Genomic DNA, 6,179 nt, shown 5'->3' on the forward strand with positions numbered 1-6,179 from the left:
TTCCCCTAAAGGTCTGGCTTTACTGGCTCAATGATAACTTCATTTCTGCAGCCATGATTGCCACATATTTTCCATGTTAGAATGTTAAGATCTAAATTTAATTAGTCCGGTCTTTGAGATGCTCTTTAAATTGCAAAATTCTCTTTAAGGAAAAAAAAAAGTGGCCTGAGGATGTGAAATAAAATACACTCTCCTGCTCTTCTCACCCCTTCAGTCTGAACCTACTCAAGCATGATGTAATGAAACCCAGCCTAACTGAGACTAGAGGCATTTGCTGATCATCTTACGCAAATTCCTTGATCTCACATAGCTTCCTTTATCTTACATATAAATGAGGCAATAAAACTCTTGCCCCTTTACCAGCCTTCTGATGGAAGGTTGGTATCAAGATAATACAAAGAACATGAAAAACTAAATATCAAGAGAGAGAGAGAAGAGAGAGCAGCCCAATTAAAAAAAAAAACAGTGTACAGAATTAAACAGAGTTCTCAAAAGAGGAAATACAAATGGCTGGGTAATTTTTTTTCAATATTATATTAAATAAAGCCCTTAGGCCATCATAGAAATGCAAATTAAATTTACTTTGATTTCATTTTAACTCCAATCAGAATGTTATGATAAGAAAAAATGAGTAGCAGTTAGGAGGTGGGAAAACAGGAACCAGTGGGATTGTAGATGGTGAAGTCACTAGGAAAATCAGTGCGGACGTTCCTCAGATGCCTGTAAATGGGTACACCACAGGGTCCAGCTACACCACTCTGGGGCAAACACCCAAGGGACTCCATATAATACCACATGGACACTTGTTCATCCACGTTCATTGCTGCTCTATTCACAATATCCATGACCAAGACAATGTAGATGTTCATTAATTGATGAAGGGACAATAAAAACATGATATATATGCACAATGAAATAGTATTCATCCGCCAAGAAAAATAAAATCTGCAGACAAATGGCTGAAGCTAGAAACAATCGTCCTGGGTAAAATACCTCAGACACACTAAAAACAACTACAATGTTTTCGTTCATATGTGGATGCTAGCTTTGATCTTTGGACAGGTGGAGGCTTATTTGAAAACCCCATAGATGTCCAAAAACTGGTAAGGGAATACTAGAAATGATAATATAAAGCATTGATCTAAAGGAGAAAAGTGGACTAATGGAACAGCAAAGGTTAAAGGAGGTGGGAAATAGGAAGCCAGAGTAGGGGAGAGTAAACTAACTCTAAATGCCTTTTTAAAAAGTCATATGAAAGCTTACTATTGTAAAAGCATCCTAAATTAACATGTATAGGTATATAGACACACACATATATATTCAAGGTATATTTTATATACTCTATTTAAACTCTTAAGCTTTGCTGAACTTAATTATATGTTATATGTGTAATATATTATATATAATTAAAAGAGTTTAAATAGAGTTGTACAATAACAGGGTCATGGTACCCACACCAGAAACCACAGGCTAGAAAGTAGAAAGCCTGGTGACAGAAATGGATTACATCTTTTGCTAACAAGTGTTGGCCATTGGGGACTCATAAATGCCCTAACTTACATTGTCATTGCTTGGGATTGTCCTCCAGAACTTGATGGTAAGACCCCATTGCTGTTACTTGAATCATAGAACATGGAGAAATCAGGCTGGTACCATCCTGGAAGTTTTATCCAAGTGGCTAGTTTCCACAGTACTGGAAGGTGCCATGCTCACATCCAGAGCAAGAAAGTGTTGGTCCATCTTATCCAGTTGTGAACCCTGTGAACTACTATAATGACTAGCCTGGCAAAACATGCCACTTGTAAAATAGTGGCATGAATATTATGGGAGTCACCAAACACTTTGTGATTGGATTGGAAGTCTGATCCACAAGAGAGAGCCGTTACCTGGCACCATTATCAGAGCCAAGAACCTGAGGCAACATAGGTCGTGAATGTTAGGGAAGAAACTAATACGCTCATTCTGCTAAATGACACAGTATGAACCCCACTCCTGATGGCTTATTGCTATATCCATGGATTGGTGCATCTCTCAAACCTCATCAGAGAAGCTTCGTCTTTCAGAAGCTGTTGATTAAAACAAGGGGCCCACAACTGATCACTGCGCATAGAGTAAGAGACTGCAGAGTGCTCGTTCCTAAACGGAACATCTATATCATACCCTTCCCCCCCAGGATTCACCACAGAAGAGGGAAAGGAAAGACTGCAAGAGCCAGAGGTGGTGGATATCTAGAGTGAAGCTGTGTTTTCAGGACACAACAGGGCAACTGCATATCTAAGCTCACAATAGTAATTATAGCATGTATGAGACCTGTGCAAGCAAGATCAAGAGTAAATCTCAGCATGGACTGTGGGAGAGACAAGCATGAAGTTTCATCCCTAGCTCAGAGGCTCATGGCAATTGAGGGCTCATGCATCTGTGACTAACGTAGACAGGTAAAGAGGTAAAGGTCAGTCTGCCTGGAGTTGGTGGGAACTTGAGACTGACGATAAACAAAATACATTTTTTTGTTTGTTGGTTGGTTTGGTTTGGTTATTCTAGACAGGGTTTCTCTATGCTTGGCTGTCCTGGACTTGCTTTGTAGACGAGGCTGGCCTCTAACTCACAGTGATCTGTCGGCCTCCGTCTCCCTGAGTGCTGGGATGAAAGGTGTAAATCACCACATGCAGCTATTAAGCAATATTGTCAAAATTCTCAAATAATTAACTAAAATGTAATTTTAAATTTCTGGCTCATGCGTTTTTTTTTTTTTAAATAAGGTTTAATGTTGTAATGTATATAAGGGACTTAATCAGTTGCCTAAATACAAAGACTTCGTTAACATCAGTCTTTGTTATTATTTAATCTCAGTCAACTCCTTATTGTGTGAGCTTTTAAACATTTATTTTGCCTTCCATTTGCTCCTTGTGTTGTCTTTGATGCATCCGTGGACTCCAGCCCTGGCAATGCTACACTCTGGGCTTGGGCATCCCGCTGTGCTCCTTCAGCTCTGAAATCTTCACTTAAGTGATCTTCAAACTCTTTTCTTGCTCAGGTGTATCTGATTCTAACCTAAACATCTAACTTTGCCAAAACTTGGAAATATTTTTCCCCATAGCAAAACAACCATAACATAAGCCATGGTGGAGAGAAAAGCACGAGCGAGGGCAGGGAGAATGAACCACCCTCCTCTCACCTGAGAAGGTCAGAGTCACTTCCACTACTACTATATGAGGTTTGTGAGACTGTACCTTGTAAGTTTATACTCAAAGTGAATCTTTCATCCTTTCGACTTAATAGTAAAACGTAAGTTTTTATAAAATAGACTTCACATATTATAATTAGAAAGAGAATATATTATGGTAGTTGGGGGTTTGTTCTGGAATTCCAACTTGTCACTTGACAGCTATGTGACCTTTAGTAAACCATTAAGCCTCATCTTCTTCCCCTGCCTAACGTGTGTTATGAGAACAAAACATTTTTCTCTCCAACAGTGCTGCGAGGACTGCCTGAGTCACTACACAAGAAACACATTTGTTCAGCACGAAGTAAATGTTATATACGACTAGCTTTTTGATCCATTGACTGTACTTATATTTCTGAGATTGTTTCTTCACTTGAACCGGAGCAATGGAGGGCAGTGTCTTCATGGTGCTAAGCATTTTGCTCATCTTAGGTCAGAGCCTGGCTACAATTGCCTTGGTTACAGTCCAACTAGTGGACTTGTACACATTTTCCTATTCCTTCCTGCTTTAGCTCAGTAAGACTAGCCTTTCCTAACTCTCTCTGGCTTCCTGTCTTAGCATGTGGTCTCTCTCACACACTGCATTATTGTCATAATGTCATCCTCTACCACGTGATACAGCAGAGCACAGAGCACTGTGCTGTTGAAACTTGCAACTGCTTATTCTGTAAACCAAATACACCTCTTTTCTTTATATACTACCCAAGGTAGCAGAAAAATATGAAAACACCCCTCCAGATACTTGCATCACAGAAACTCTGACCATCTTTACATCTCGTTAAGCTTGGATAGTCCAACAGAATAAGAACACATTATCACAGCCCTGCTGAAATATATGGGCTGATGTTTGAGTGGACAGTTTTCATCTCCTAAGCAATGATGTCATTGTTCCTTCTCCCAGGCTAAAGAGCTGTGGAGAAAGGGGAAAATAAACAAGAATCACTTTTCTCCCCTGTCTGCTCTTAGTGGTTGAGCCTTGTGCTGAAAGTGGCTCTTCTAGAACCTTCTGTGATATGAACTGACTCTTCCTCTTCAACCTTAGCACACCCATTAGTTACAGTTCTAAAATGAACAAATATTGTGTGCTGTAATACTTTTTGCATCATTTTTGGATCCCCCTCGTTTCTACTCAATCTCTCCTCTCTCTTTCTCTCTCTGTGTGTGATTCCACCACCCTGTTTACTATGCCTATAGAGAAAGAGCTCTATTCTAAGACACAATTGGATGCTTTTGATAATTACTAAAGCAAGATGGGAATGTGAGGTAGTGTACGTTGGTTGCTTCGCTCTTCATTGTCGTCAGGTTTAATTAATGACAGCTTGGTAGTCATTTAGTCCTGATTTTCGTCTGAAGCAGGGAAGCACCTCCTTGATGACAACAAGGAACCTGATCCCAGACAAAGTTAAACAGAGTGTGGCAGATGCTCTCCTCCCTCACGTTAACAATCCCCCTTTGCCAAAAATATCAATTAGCTATGTAATCCTGCTTCAGGGAAGTCTCCCAATACCATGAGTACTGAGGCATGAACACATGATCATACACAGCGGTTTTTTTTTAATGAGTTCAATTTTTGTAGTTTTATTAAATGATCTTATCGTTACAAATGCAAGGAGCTAGTGACACAATATCCACGTGTTGGCAATTATGACAGTTATGTAGACTGAAGAGGGCTCTGGAACCCATATGCTGTTGTCACAATTATGATTGGGAAAGTTTAGAGCTGTTGCAGTCTTCTGATGACTTTATGATACAGACGTTGACGGTGTGCCTGGGTAGGATGGGCTGAAGGCATCTGCACCAAGACCTAAGGAGGCCCTCCGAATTGTGCTCTAGGCTTTGGTTTGGAGCTCACCATCTAATACTCTCAGGTGATAACTGTTTTACGCAGGCAGGCTGCAGACCTCATAGGTGGGGCTCAGAGCACTTTGAAGTTGTTTTTTTTTGTTGTTGTTTTGTTTTTTGTTTTTCCTCCTAATGTCACCAGCAGCTCCCATTTCCTTCAGCAGAATGTGAGAGAGTTTGTTGTTAAGTCTATTTCATGCCAGTAGAATCTAGCTGAAGATCTAAAAGGGAGATAGAGATCATCACATGAGCCATTTTTGTCATGTAGCAGGACTACACCTACTTTTGAATGATCTATTAGACACAGTGGAAGATTAGCTTATGCTTGAGAACAAAGGGAAATAACATAAACATGAGTGTATACATTGATTTAAATTAAAACCAATCTTCCAACATAAAGTCTTAGAGGAAGTTGGTCTTTGCTGTTGTTCTTTCTGGAATAAAACTTGAGTTTAAGGTAGAACTCCACAAGTTGCAAACAGTTATTAGACACACTGTGGCAGGAGTAGATGACAGGACAGATCATGCAACTCATAAGTGGGAGGCACAAATCCCAGGCAGAACAGACCAGTATCATTTTGAAAGCCAGTCCTCGGTGATCTAAGGCCTCAACATTAACTTCACTTCTAAGCTTCCTACCACCTTTCTGTAGCACCATCCTTGGAACTGACCCTTTAATGCATGGATCTTTGAGGACCATTCACCACTCATCCAAACCTCAGTGTTACTGGAGATATGCTTATAGAAAGGAATTGCCAGAGTATTGAGTTTCTGGTACAATGACACAGCCACACCACAAACTTTCATAATTAAAGGAAAAAAATAAACACTCTGGTTGTGAAACTTCTTATTCAAAGAAAGAAAGTAGAAATGTCTGCTTTGAACCATTGAGTATTTGCTCACCACCGGAGGCAAGAAATTGGGAGAGTAATTCATTCACTAATGGACAGTAGCAGCTGAAGGGGAAAGGATGAAAATAAATGGATCCACTGGTTTAAAGACTAACCTACAATTAGTTCTGATGTAGAGTTTAGGTGCTGGGCATCTGTTAACATCAAGAACTCAGAAAAACTCTCAGTGTGCAAAGCATTGGTGAGTGTGAACCTATGTCTGC

The sequence above is a fragment of the Meriones unguiculatus genome, chromosome 3 (assembly GCF_030254825.1).
Source record: "Meriones unguiculatus strain TT.TT164.6M chromosome 3, Bangor_MerUng_6.1, whole genome shotgun sequence".
Classification (NCBI taxonomy): Eukaryota; Metazoa; Chordata; class Mammalia; order Rodentia; family Muridae; genus Meriones; species Meriones unguiculatus.